Source organism: Centropristis striata, unplaced genomic scaffold (genome assembly GCF_030273125.1).
Source record: "Centropristis striata isolate RG_2023a ecotype Rhode Island unplaced genomic scaffold, C.striata_1.0 Scaffold_25, whole genome shotgun sequence".
In the NCBI taxonomy this organism is placed as follows: Eukaryota; Metazoa; Chordata; class Actinopteri; order Perciformes; family Serranidae; genus Centropristis; species Centropristis striata.
Window position 1 is genome coordinate 981,664 of NW_026739041.1, and position 15,367 is coordinate 997,030.

The following is a 15,367-nucleotide window of genomic DNA, read 5'->3' on the forward strand; positions in this document are numbered from 1 at the left end:
GTTGACTATTCTTTCTCTCTGCAGGTCTGTCTGATAAGAGTAACATCTTTGGTGTGTTTGTGACAGTGAACATCTCAGTCAGGAGATATCCATTTCTGATGCTGTTTTATTTGAGCTTCACAGATCTTCTTCCTGCGTGGGATCTGCAAATGTTTTTTTGAGTGTATTACAGGACTGCCTGTCTGGGCTGCACAACTTATTCAAAAGAAAAAGTTATAAACATTATTCCCAAAGATGGTTTCTGTCATCTTAGGAATTTATATTAGGATGCACCACATTTTTGGGTGATATTGATAACCGATTTTAACATGCAATTACGGCAGATAACCAGTATTTACAGAATACAGAATACTTTCTATGATACTCATACTTTGTACATACTGTAAATTTGAAAAACAAATTTGCCAATATTAATGGCAAACAGACAGTAGTGTCTATTAAAGTGCAAACATGTTTTAAGTTTAGTAACTTGAAACTATTGGGTCAATAAAAAATATCAACTCATATTCAACACATTATCAAACTTAAGAATATGTATAACAGATAGTGTAGTCTGAACATACACATTCTGATGTTCTCTAAAGTAAATATCCCAAGCACTGAAACAGTGTTTCCACCAGGCGACCAGAAACAACACTCGATGCTAAGTGCAAAAAATCAAGTCCATTTCACGTTCCACATGTAACATTATTTAACATTGAAATGATGATTCTACCTATCGTTCTATCTGAGAATCTAGGCCTACTTCATAAGTGTCGGGGGGGGGGTTTACAAAGAGAAGCATTTCTGCTTTCTCGCATAAGATTTTATTTCTCTCTTCATTGATAACATGAGCTGTTGAAAAGATGTTCACTGTCCATATGTACATGGAGCCCAGAGGTACTTGCGTGCCACATTGGCTAGGGCAGGGAAGAGAGACATGTTGCTTTTCCAATACAGCAGTGGACTCTCATTCCTGGGAATTGTGGGTTCACTCAGATAGCCATGCATCTACAGGAATATATAGACAAGATATAACTAAACATGCCAAACAGTTCAGCAGGAATCAGGACATTGTAACATTCTCCTCTTTTTGTTGAACTCTGCTCTGAGCACATTAGCAGGGTACAGGTCAACCTCAAGAGAGCAGTGTAGCAATAAAAAAAAAGTGTTGAATCTTTGTCATTAAGTTAATCAATTCATCATCCTGCAGCTTCTAGTAGTGTGCTCTTTGCGGCGTGCGCTCCGATTTTCTGTTCCAGCTGCTTTGTTTCAGAGCCACAACAGAAAGAACCACGTGTTCTGCCCCATACACACAGAGTGGACGCGTCTGATCCAGCAACACATCTCTTATCATTTCAAGGTTATGTCGGGAAAGAGTATGTCCCAAAATAAATATATGGATACCTCACAACAGGGAACCAAAATGTGTAAGGTACATATTTTGAAAATCGGAGCGCACAGGATGTGGGGAATCCACAATGAATTCATGAACACATCAGAAGTGGTTTGGTGTTGATATCTATAAAAACAAGAGGCTATTACAAAATAAAAGGCTTAAATATTGTACACACTGAATAAAAGGAATTGAAAAGGTGTGTATTGAAAATAAAGGGTGTGGGAAGTCCACAGTGAGTTCATGAACACATCAGAAGTCGTTTGGTGTTTATTAGATGAATTTCCAGTGAGTTATTAAAAATAGAAAAGAAAGACGTTGCACTTTTGCGACGGTCCCTAAGCACTCTGGCTGCCGTTGGGCACTAGGACGTATATTCGGCCCGGTTACTTTAATCTTTCGCCAGACTCGCTGATTTTGGGGAGTTGATCAAGCCTGTGAAATGTCAGTCTTAGTTTTCTGTACAAAATAAAACCATCCTGGGGGAAATTGGTGCGGTTTTCGTGACGCTATTCCAGTTAGAAGGCCGGAAAATAGGCGAATATCGCTCCTCCATTGCTCCTCTTCTTTCGTCAGTATCTCAGGATCTCGCAAAAGTATCTCGGGATCTCGCAAAAGTATCTCGGGATCTCGCAAAAGTATCTCAGGATCTCGCAAAAGTATCTCGGGATCTCGCAAAAGTATCTCGGGATCTCGCAAAAGTATCTCGGGATCTCGCAAAAGTATCTCGGGATCTCGCAAAACTATCTCGGGATCTCGCAAAACTATCTCGGGATCTCGCAAAAGTCCGTCCTTTTTTCTTTTTCACCCATCATTTTTTTTTTTTTTCACCCATCTTTTTTCCCCCCCCGTGTCCCCTGGGGGGCTCCGTAGCAATCAAAAATCAAATAATGAAAAATTGACTGGTTATTTTGTACGAAATGGAAAAACGGGCACCAGGAATGAATTTGATTTTAATATTTAATTGGTCGGGTTTACGTGACCCGGAAGTTTGACTGCGGTCAAGTGAGCCGTCATTCGCTCCTCCGTACTCAAACCAGCCGCCCCAATATAATTTAGTGCGCCCGTATTGTGATATTTACGGTAAATTCATTGAAACTGCTCCAAGCGGGCCGACATGAAGGATAAACACTTTACTGTCACTCTTTCTCACATTGAATGACTGAATACATAAGCTTAAGCAACATAAATATTGTTTATTTTTGTTCAAGTCCAACAGACCAGTGCAATTCACCTATGGCTAAGCCCCGCCCCCTCCACTCACTCGGACAAACTGTCAACATTCGGTGACGGGCGCTATGTCACCTGTGACAGTCAGAGAAATTTCACAGGAGGCAATTAATCACTTTTGGAGACAGAAAAATGAAATATCATCTGGAAGTCACCAAAAGGGCCTTCATTAACAGGTTAGAGGTTTTCACTCGTCTTTTCACCCCACTGACACCGCTCATTCTGCTGCTTGTTGTAAACAAACAGAGATCGCTAAGCTAACACCTCCTGCAGCAGCAGCACATACACACTGTACTGCTACAGAGCTAACTGTTAGCCTGTTAGCACATACACACTGTACTGCTACAGAGCTAACTGTTAGCCTGTTAGCACATACACACTGTACTGCTACAGAGCTAACTGTTAGCCTGTTAGCACATACACACTGTACTGCTACAGAGCTAACTGTAGCTAACTGGCGCTAACGAGGTCGTCCGGCTCGTTAACAAGAGGCTCTTGTTAACGAGCCGGCCGACCTCGTTAGCGCTCGCTAAGACGGAGTCGCTGGATTTGATATTGATAGATATTGATTTCTTACGGCACACCTGTGTGCCGCGGAACAGCGGTTGGGAATAACTGCCATAGGGAACCGGGTTACTGCTCCCATATTATAGGGCTATACCTTGTGTCAGAGTTGCATGTACCCCATGCACACGGTTTGACCATTTTAAACTTAAAATCTCAACAAAAAACACATAAAAATGATTGAAAACGGACTAATTCCAATGCATTTCAATGGATGTGGAAGCAGAGAATGTCCGAGTGTATTGAGTTAGCTATGCGCACTGTGATTGGCTCATCGCGTTTGGGGGTGTGGCTTAGCCATAGGTCAATTGTTGCCATTAAGTGTAGCAATAGCATATTTATAAATATAGTACATTTGATAAATCCAGGTAGCCTATAGGTAGGTAGACCTTCTGTAAACTAGAATACTTTGGTTTTTGAAGTAAAACACAATCCACGCTAGCTAGCACACTAGCCGCTAGCTGCTATATGTTTAGCATTGAGGTGATACTTGAGGCTGGATGTGCTGCTATGGTGATATGTGAATTCCTTGTTGCCTAGCAACACAACCATGCTCTTATGGACGCTTCCATCCGTTGGTTTTTAGTAACTAAATGTCCCATCATCCACGGGGCCAACCAAAGGTCTCATCAGCTTCTTCCTTCATGTTCACTGTGGTTTGTTGTTGTCTCAACTCATCAACGCTAGTTGGTGCTCCAGTATAATCGGTCCGCCTGAAACTCATCCACTGAGAAACGTTCCGCGCTGCAAAAATAACTGCCATTAAAATGCGTAGATTTTTTTAACGCGTTAATTTTTGTGTAATTAATTAATCTTAACGTGTTAAAGTCCTGGCCCTAGTATAAAGTAATATTTTTTTTGAAAGAATGAAAAATGTCAATAGTTAGTGTGATAAAGTCACAATCAGGTGCACAGTCAGCCTTAAATTACAAGACAGATGGTGTATAAGGTTCATCTCTTGCTTTCTATGAAGATCTGAAAATTATTCCAATCTTCTGACTCTGTCACTGCGTTAAAAATGATGACAGTGTTATTTGACCAGTGTATGTATGACTGACTGTGTTTGCAGGAGAATGTTCATTTCATCATGGCGGACATGATGCTGGAGGTGTGAAGTGGACTCTGAGCTCTGATCAGAGGACTTCAATCAAGGAAACATGCTGCAACATGTGCACACACAGACACACAAGGTCAACACAGGACACACCAGCACATGAACAGAGACTTATTTTGGAAGAGATGGCATTAGATGGATTACGGGAAGGAGACGAGCCGGCGGAGGCAGTGAGATGCTTTGGACAATGATCTGCTGGGAAATGTTCATGTTGATGTTCCTTTGACACAAATCCTCACAAACACCAGGAAACTGGACCATATTACACCGGTCCTTAAATCACTACACTGGCTTCCTGTGAGTCAGAGGATAGAGTTTAAAATCTTACTGCTGGTCTACAAAGCACTGAATGGTCTCGGACCAAATTACATGCTTGATCTGCTCCCTCTCTATGAAGCATCCAGACCCCTTAGGTCATCATTGTTGCGTGTCCCAAAAACAAGAACTAAGCGGGGTGAGGCAGCTTTCAGTTATTATGCTCCTCACCTGTGGAACAAACTACCTGTAGATGTGAGGTCAGCTCCTTTAAATCAGGACTAAAAACACTATTATTTACTGAAGCGTACTCTTAACTTTAACACTTATCTGCTCTACTCTACTGCCCTTATTTTTTAACTACACAATGTTTGACTTGTGCTTTTTATTATTTTATCTCTTTTTTTATCCTGCTGTATCTTCCCTGTTTTAATTGACTGTTTTGACTGTTTTCAATTGTGTCTTGCTGTTTTTAATGTGTATGTAAAGCACTTTGAATTACCTTGTGTTGAATTGTGCTATACAAATAAACTTGCCTTGCCTTGCCTTGCCATGTACCACCTAACTAAGCACTGTTCCAGACCAAGTACACACCTTCATGGAAACACTTTCCCTTAATGGCAGTGGCATCTTTCAGCAGGATAATGAGCCCTGACTCACTGCAAAAATGGTACAGAAATGTACTGTACAATCAAGCATATCGTCACACTGTTAAAATAATCGCCTAAGTCATTTTTTGTCAAAATAGTTTATTTGCCTAAATCATCTCCTCATAGCCACCTATGGTAAAATCGCCTACATCCTCAGTTAATCAGATCAAGTGATTTTACCCCTTTAAGATAGTGGCCTATGTCAAGTGTGTGACTTAAGTGGATTTATTATGGTTAAGTCAAAAATAAAATGTGACTTAGGCGATTGTATTAGTTTTCTAAGATGGAGCCTACCTTTGCACAACTAATTTCCATGCTTCAGAGCGCGCCCCCAATCGGTAAGTGATGACATTTTTAGCTATAATATACATTTACTTCTTATTAATAAAGGCTAGGCTATGAATATTGCAAAGTTGTTTAGTCTTATTATTGAGTTTTTTTAGTCAGCTAAGTCCATAAAGCTAGCATTAGCAAGGTATGGAAATGCTCTACAAGTTGAGGCTGTTAAAATGTTAACTATTTTCTGTCTTTTCAATCATTTCTGCCACTTTGAAAATCCATGTAGCTTAATTCAACTGATCTCATTGTGACCATACACAAAATGCTGAAATGTTTTCTTTTTTCCTTTTTTGTAGATGATGACAATCAGGTCTCATCTACTGATGAAAATGTGATCAGCATTGAACCAATGCATGTAGCAATGCAAGATCCTGGTTTTGATGCAGTACCCATTGATGTTGCCATGCAGACAGGTTGTGAAGAGGACACATCTGATAATGATAATGTCATTGCTGATCAAAATTATTCCCCATCCTGTTATGGGTCTGAAAATGAAGATGTTGTGGCAAAAACTCCAGAACAGCAGGATGAAGATAATGTAAACAAAACGAAGATTAAAAAAAAACTTAGTCCAGGAACATGGAAACAAAATGAATCCAGGCAGAAACGTCTCAAAGGAATGTCATACAAGACCAAAGATGGTAAAGAGATGTGTGGGAAGAACTGCCACAGAGGGTACAGGTGCCAAATAAGCCAATGAAATGGACCAGAATGTTTCAACGTGCTTTGCCAATCAAGGAGAAGAAGTTCCAGGACCTCCAGTCAATGAAACACGTCATACCCGTGGAGTGTCATCACTTCTTTGACAATTTGCCACATTCATATGCATCAGATAAGAACCCAGCAAAGAAGAGCTAGAGGGAGATTGTTTAGTTATCAGTTTAGTTTATCAGTGTTTTATTGTTGACACTAATATTGGTAACTCTTTACTCTAAGGTGTCTACATAAGAGTGACATGAGCGTGTCATAAACATGACAGGGGATGTGTCATGAACATTACGATTAAAACGCTGTGGAGACGTGCTGCTGCTGTAACGCGTCCGGTGGAAATCCCCAGTAACAGTTGCAAATAAGTAGGGGGATGTATTACAAATCCAATATAGTTAAATAATAAAACCTGTGGGTACACCCCAGTTGCTTGATGCTTCATGATGACACAGCGGGGCTACTGTCAGTCCAAACCCCTCCTTTTATACCCAAAAACCTAAGGAGTCCTTTCAGGTCGAGGGGTATACAGCTGGTTGCTCTTGGTCCTCCACCCCAGTACAGGGACAGGTAGTAAAATTATGTCTGCTTGCCCTATTTGTGTGCTGGAATGTTATGTTGGCAGAGAGAGCCCCATCCAAGTAAGGCCTTGCAGGATGGCTTTCCAGGTGCATCTCCCAAGCTATCAGTGGGCATGGAGAGACCCACACACTTTGTAAATATTTAATTTAAACAGTGGTATATTAAGAATTTATCGTGCCAAATACATCTGTGAAATAGCACTTACATATTTAAAGATACAACCTGCTGCTGGACAACAGGTCAAAGAATAATGCTTTTGAGACCACATAGGGAATATCCTAACTTAAGAAAAAACAAAACCCAAAGTACCATTGAACAACAACTGTGAAACCCCATATGGCACTAAAAAGAAAAACAGATGAAAAATATGTAGTCTTCAGCAAGTTTAATGAAAGAAAGGAAATACTGAGCAGAGCTAAAGGTAAAGTGGTATTGTAGAAACTCATCTCCCAATAGATCAGTGTTTGTCAGGATGAACGGCTGTTTACTTAATTTACCTGAGTATTGTTGCCATTGGCAGACCCATAACAAACAAGCACATCTGCTTGCACACACACACACACACACACACACACACACACACACACACACGCACTCACACACACACACACACACACACACACACACACACACACACAGGTCCCATTAGATTTAATCTGCCTCTCTATGAACAATGTTTTTCAGCCCATTAGTTGCTCCTGATGGCGGTGTACTGAACCCCTGTAGACAAAAACTTTGTTCACACCTGCATAGATTAGTCACATGACGACATTTTAACCTCGGAGGTACCACTGCCATCAGAGGTGTTAAGAAAAACAAGGTTCAGCATAAACACATGATGCAGACAACACACGTCAATACCTGATGCAATTATTACTATACAGTTTGGGGTTTTTTTCTGTTTCATTTTGTCTGTCATTACTTTTCATGATTGTTTGTTCAGAGTTCAATAATTATTAAAAAAATAGTAATTTGTTAACATTTAATTAAATTATAATGTGAGGGGGTCGCTTCCAGCCACAAATCACCAGAGAATTGTCAGCCTAATCTGCAGCTTACCTCAGAAAGTGTTCAACTCAGTGTTTTAGCTCTAGGGCCCACAACTTTAATGTTTTTATTCCACTCACACAGCTCTCATCAGCATCTTTTCAGGACTGTCTAACACCCCACCATATCACACCTACCATACAGACACAATTATAGATGAGCACATGATGTAGCCAAGAATTTAGCAGCTAAAGAGCCAGATATTTACTTTCTGTAAGTCTTGGAGACAATAGAAAAAATAAAGAAATCTGGACCTAAACTCATCAGATGTGCATATAGTAAGGCTATCTCATATTTACGTCATATTTCATATGAACAGGGAATGACCGCCCTGCTTGTCAAGTACCAGTAATTTCTTTAATAGACACCGGCTTGCCCAGCCACGCCTGATACCTATCAAGCACCTGTGTCGGCATGCAATCAGTGATGTTTGATCTCCACCTGAGTCAGGATGCAGTGTGTGTGTGTGACAATCTTGGATATTTTGAATGCTAGAGAGTGTATGGGGAGCCACATTGTATCCATTTACCGGTAACAAAGCTGCAAGTTGGACGTCTGTCTACAGGCAGCCTCCCTGGATTGCTGTACCCTTTCAATGTGTTTGTTTCTTCCCTGTCTCTGGTAATCCCAGTGACGGTGCTTCTGTTCGAGAGAGCTTCCTGGTTATGGTGGCAGATTTCCTTTACCGGCATATTGCTTGCGGTGTGCAAGGTAATGCATGCGGTGGGATGCTAACGCAGGTGAAAGTCGGCTAGCAGTGATGAAGTTACAGGCTTGTCGAGGTGTTTCTCCCTGTCCATCTCCTCCAGTCCCGGGGGTTGTGTTCCCAGCATTAGCATATTGCTCACAGCTTTGTTTGAGTTTGTTTGAGTTAACGTGCTGTGCGGGGCACCCGTGCTGAGCACAGACATAAAGTCGGCTAACAGAGGGCAAGAACATACTTCTCCAAGCTGCCTGTAACAGAGAGAAAAGCGGTTATGGTGGCTGGCATCCTTTTCTGGTATATTGCGAGCAGGGTGCGAGCTAGCGCATGCGGTGCGATGCTAGACGAAAGTCGGCTAGCGGTGATGAAGTTACAGCCATGTCAAGGTGCATGTTCCCTCTGGTCCTGACGGTGTCCCATTCTCCAACCTGCCGGTGTTCCTATAACGTGACTCTGTGCTGAGCGCAGACCTTGAAGGAATAAGAGAAGAGAGTGAATGGAGGTTGATTTTCTCCGGTCCCGGTGGCTGCGTTCCCGGCATATCGTATCGCTCACGGCGTGGGCTAATGCACGGTGCGGGCAACCCATGCTGATCGCTGAAATAAAGTTGGCAATAAAGTTGTGTGCTTTATCGGTATCTTTGGGGTGTAGCTGGGCAAGCCGGTGTGTCTTAAAGAAATTACCACATACCCTGACAAGCAGGGGGGTCATTCCCCATACATACGATATATATAACGGAGTGGAGAGAGAGTCTCTCTACTCAGAACAACTGTCCATTTCGGTACGCAGAAGACACGGTTTATACCTGGTTTGGTTCTGTGGAAAAAACACAAGCAGTTGTATCAGTTTGTTTCTCTTTGTTTTGGACTGCCAGACACAATCCTCATACTGGGTACTGAAGGAACATTTTGCCCACAGACAACTTTGGTAAACTAATTTCATTATAAAAAATATGACATGAGACATAGCTTGTCTGAGGCTGCAGTCACACATTGGTAAACATCCACTCCATTCACTTCCATTCTACGCAGGCAAATAAAACATTTGCATGCGGTTGAAAAACAAATTGGCGTCTTTGCTTTGCGTGCAAGAGTTAGACCGTCATGAACTCTGACCAGAGATTTTTGCAGCCTCAACCAATAACAAAGAAGTGTTTGTGGGTGTAGTTGACCCCACTTGGACTGCAAACCAGCACACTGATATCCATGTGTCACAGCCTGCACTGCCGAGATTTCAGCTTGGCAGGTGACGGTCACTCACTCAAAGGTCACTGTGACCTCACATCAGTCCAATACTTGCGAATGTGATATCTTAGAAATACCTTGAGGGTATTAAAAAAAACAAAAAATGGCAAAAACTTGAACCGTTAAGATTTTGGTGGACACAGTCCTGTTATTTTCATTAAAAAAAACTACTTCTTTAAAGTTAGAGAAAGAAGTTCCTGGTATATCGTTATCAAAAATAGTCAGCTACCATTTCATCACTGATTGGATTGTGGACCACGGTTTCCAAGCCTAGTGTTGGCATTGTTTCCTTCACCATCTTGGTCTTCATGGCAGAAGAGGATGGAGCTTAGTTAGCAGATATAATACAGTACAGTTTTGTTTAAATACAGTTTGCTAGCTAGCATGGTTAACATGGTACATAACTGTACAGCTGACTCTTAAGAGTGTCTTTTAGTAAGCCAAATACTGAAGAAAACATTTTGGGTGATTCTAATGCTGCTTTATTATGTAAGTGAAAACAATCTTTAAAACCAAAGTTTCAAGAACAAAATACAGACAACCTCCAAACGGTAAAGATGGAGGTAACGACCTGTCAATCTCAAGTTAGCCTTGCCCGAAAGCATACCTTGTGAACTTGGGCCTTTTCCTCGATAATAATATTTGTTATTATTGCTACTGCTACACTTCTGTCATTTCCAATATTTTATACTCACTAATACTATCTATATATATAGATATGCTAATATGATCTCTTAGGTCAAACACACTAACATCTTCTGTCTGTTCCACATACCCGTTTGAAAACACATGGTGATCCATCATTTGAATATGTGGCACCAAACTTTCTGCCTCTCCCCCTACGGTCTGCTATTTCTGTGGACTCTTTTCAAACACCTTAAGACCTATCTTTTTAGACAGGCATTCGGATGACCACCATGCATTGCACATATTATTTTATAATTGTTATGTGTTTAAATTGTGTTTTAACCATGTTTTAATTGCCTTATGTCCCCCTATCTTATTTCTTTCTTTTTATCTTCTGTAAAGCACTTTGTGATTTTATCTGTGAAAAGTGCTTTATAAATACATTTTACTTACTTACTTACTTACTTACTTACTTACTATGACTATTATTATGATTATTAATATTCCCTCTATTATTGCTGCCACAAATACTGTTACAACTGCTGTTTTTTTAATTTATTTTCTACTAACACAACTACTGCCCTTAGGGACAGACATCCTTGTAATGTTAGGGCTACTATTGCTGTACTTTCTAATCTTTTTGCCTATGTCTCTTTCTCTATCTTTCAACCCTGCCTCTTTGGAGCAAATTGGTGATTCTGGGTTATGGAAATAAAATTTTATTTAATTGAAAATTGAATCTGACTTCTGGATACAGACGGAGTAACAGTGGAATCGCCCTTTTCCTGCTACAGATAAGCCTACTTCCTAATTTGTTTCACTTTACATATTTGGAGGTTGCTGCTTGGTTGCCGAGCTCAAAATGGAGCCGTGAAATGGATATGCAGGTTTTATATTGGATAAATGACATGACCTGATTCACATTGATTGCATAGATCTGTTTCATGTTGCCAAGTTGGAGGCTCAATGGGGTAAACCTACAGTGAAGAATATTAGAGGGCTGCATGTGTACACTAACTACATATGTTTATATTAACTTTATGTTGTTTTAACTGCAGTTGATGAAAAGTGAAAGACTGTAACACCACAGCAAGCTGAACAGGACTGTGGGCTCAGACTTACATACTAATGTTCAACAAAAAATAAATTAAATAATAATGACCAATTTCCGTTGGTGCTCTGTCCCTAATTAGGTTTGATTTAAGTATCCTGTTTTCCTTACAAAGCCTACACACATTTGGTATGTACGGGATGCTATGGGGATGTCATGTCCACCCCTGCCGTCCTGCTTTCAGCATTAGCTTTGTACATTACCACAGTAGAACAGTTTATCATTCTAATAATACTTGCTGCAAGGACTGCCTGGTAGAAAATGTAAACACTCACATTAATATCCTGGAGAAGCCCATCAGCAATGTATTGGTGCACATATACATGTATGATGTATGGCTGCTACAACAGTTGAGCCAAACTCCAAATCTGTTTTTTGACAATATTTTTTGGTTGCTGTTGTTTACTGTTTTGTTTTATTATTGTTATTGTCTGCTTTTTGGTGTCCTATTTGAAGTAAATGAGAATGTTTCCCTATGACTTAGTTTTGTATTTCTAAACACCGTTTTTATTACTCAAGAATAATTATACAGGTCATTCACATGAAAAAAGTAATATAAATTATGAGAGCGAAAGAAAGAGAGAGAGAGAGAGAGAGTCAGAGAGAGTAAGAGAGAGAGTTTCAAGGAAACTGATGGTGTGATGTGCAAAGTGAGGAGGGAAGAGACACCAGAGTCCAAAATACACAGGGGAAAAGGAGGGTGGAATTATGAGAATGTGAGAGAGGTAAATCTGTTACATGACTGTTGATGTTCAGAACGCTGCCAGAGCTGCAGCTATCTGCAGATCTCTGAAGATGGTTGAGGTTGAGGATGGGTGGGAGCTCTGTTTCCCAGAACTTTACAATTTCTCATGCTGGAAGCTCCATTATACTTGGGCTGAAACATTGTTCATTGACACTGCACTGTACTCCATCTCTGTGCTCACTGCCGTCCTCAACCTGTTTATCATCATCTCAATCTCCCACTTCAGGCAGAGATTAACTTTTTTTCTCTCATTACAAGGTTTTGTACTTAAACATGTGAAGAACTGCTTTAGGTTAAGAATTGTCTTTCAACTGGTACTTAATAATGTTGCTCTCTAATAATAGTCTTATCTTCTGTCTTTCTGACTGCACGTTAACACACAAATCCACTGTGACTTCTATATTGTAATTTGAATCATCAACACTTCAATATGTTCACTATATGCTGCTGAAAAGAGAGCATCCAAATCCTTAACTTAATATTCTTGAATAATTGTTGGAGTTTTGGTCATTTTGTCATGAGGAGTGTTTTGTAGAATGATGCTTTTCTCTTTTCCTCCAGGCAGCTCCACACACCCACCAACATCCTCCTCCTCTCTCTGGCTGTCTCAGATTTTCTTGTGGGCCTCCTGCTGATGCCAGCAAATGCTGTAAAAAGAACACATTGCTGGTTGTTTGGTGACCTTTTGTGTTCTCTTTATAGGTTTGTGTCCTACATCATTGTCTCTGCCTCAGTCGTAAACATGGTGCTCATATCAGTTGACCGCTATCTGGCTATTTGTGACCCTCTGCATTACACCACCAGAATCACTGTGAATAGAGTTAGAGTCTGTGTTTGTCTCTTATGGTTCTGTGCTGTTGCTTTCAATAGTTACTTCTTTAAACTGCATCTTATTCAACAAAAAGAAAACGTTCCTATTTGCTATGGAGAATGTCCAGCTGGACAGAATAACACTGGTGCTGATCTTCAACTTGTTTTAAACTTTATTGTTCCCATTACTGCCATTATAGTTTTGTATTCAAGGGTCTTTGTTGTGGCTGTGTCTCAAGCTCGTGCCATGCGCTCTCACATTACAGCTGTCACAAAGCAGATTTCAGTGACTAAAACAGCAAAGAAATCTGAGCTGAAAGCAGCCAGGACTCTTGGTGTTTTGGTAGTTGTGTTTCTAATGTGTTTCATGCCAAATTACTTTGTAAGTATGGGAGGAGTTGATTACATGAGTTATTCAACTATATACTTTATTCTGTATCTGTACTATTTCAACTCTTGTCTAAACCCTGTGATTTATGCCTTGTTTTACCCCTAGTTCAGAAAAGCAGTTAAACTCATCGTTACTCTTCAGATCCTGCAGCCTGGCTCCTGTGAGGCCAACATACTGTAGAGTAGCTTTGGAAGGATAACTTAATGAGATTGGTGAAAACCAGATAATATTTCTCTTTTTCCCTCTCTGCTGATTTTTATATTAAAAGCAAGTCGAAGTCAGAAAATAATAAGATGAGAAAAAATGGTTCGAAACTGAGGACTAAACAATGTAATGATATCTCAAACATCATGTCTCTATAATCCCACACGTGGGTCAATAGGTTGGTGAACATAAATTAATTAATCACAAAGTTTTGGATGTCACAGTTTATGATTTATTCTAAATTTTAAAATTCAAACATTTAAATTGTATAATCTGCTAATCTATCAGTAGAAATGTATGATGTCAATCGATAACTGATAACAGTTTTTTGAACTACTCACTCCTTGTTGACTGTTCTCTCTCCCATTTACATGGTTTTCTCTATTCTTCCTGTGTTGTATCTGCAAATGTTTTTTTGAGTGTATCACAGGTCTGCCTCTCTAAGTCACACTAAAACCTCAAAGTACAAGTTAAATAAATGTTTCCCCCAAAGATGGTTTCTGTCATTTCATGTTTCTATATTAAGATGCACTGATATAAAAATGTTGCCAATACGATAACCAATATTAACATTGATGTTAATGAATAATAACAGATATTTAGCCATTTTGATATGAGCTATATAAAAAAAACTATGATAATCAAATTTTGCACATACTGAAAATCATGTGTACACACTGTAAATTTGAAAAAGAAATGTCCATAAATCATAGTTCCTCTCAGAAAGTTAAAAGACCTCAAAGAAAAGTGCAAGTAACTAACAGCATTTATTTTCTGTTACTTTTACAATTTCGTAAAACAAGTGTGTAATTTACCAGCAGTCCAATTCAACACACATCTGTGAACAATTTTGGATTATAAATCTATACTTTAGGGTCCTTAAATCTTATTAAATATCTTGGCATGGTTTTATATACTTTATTTTTTATTTTATCCCTTGGTATATTCCCCAAATAATATCAGACAATATCAAATCCCAGAATCCTCTTTGTTATAGCTTGTACTTGGGTCCAGAAAGGTTGCAAGGCTGGGCAGGTCCAAAAAATATGGGTATGGTCTGCCATTAGTTGACCACATTGTCTCCAACATTGGGTCTGATGGCCTGTTTGTTTTTGTCAACAAAAGCTCCTCCAAGACTGAGTTTGTGGTCGACATCTGGATGTGTATTATGGCAGTCCATTCCTCTGGGGAGATTGCAATTTCCAACTCTCTTTCCCATTTTTGTTTGATATAATCTGTTGAGTCGGTCTTCATCAATGAAATACCCGAGTACAGATTCCCGATAATTTGTCGGGAGGACTTTGAATCATAAACCCTCATTAACATTTGTGTAACCCCAGATTGTTCTTCTGTACCGTGACCTTTCACCTCATTTTGATAATAATGTTGTATTTGTGTGTGTATATACAAATCTTGTCTTCCTAGACAATATTTTCAGACATAGACTGAAAGTCCATTAATTTTCCATCCTTTACTAATGAAGAGTATGATGAAATTCCATACCTTAGGGATGCTGGCTTAAAATCTGGGTCGTATGCTGGCCACCTCAGTATTTTTATTTCTTTTTGGATCTGAAATTTCTTCACAAAGTCTAGCCACACATTCAGTGAAAAACAAACCCATTGATTCTGGAGATCAGGTAAGTCCTTAATAACAGAAGGGCAGCCCACC

At 39.8% G+C, this 15,367-nt stretch overlaps 1 pseudogene; it reads left to right on the plus strand.

Annotated features, from left to right (window-relative positions):
* Positions 1-12,284: 12,284 nt before the first annotated feature.
* Positions 12,285-13,672, plus strand: LOC131967733 (trace amine-associated receptor 13c-like; annotated as a pseudogene).
* Positions 13,673-15,367: the final 1,695 nt, after the last annotated feature.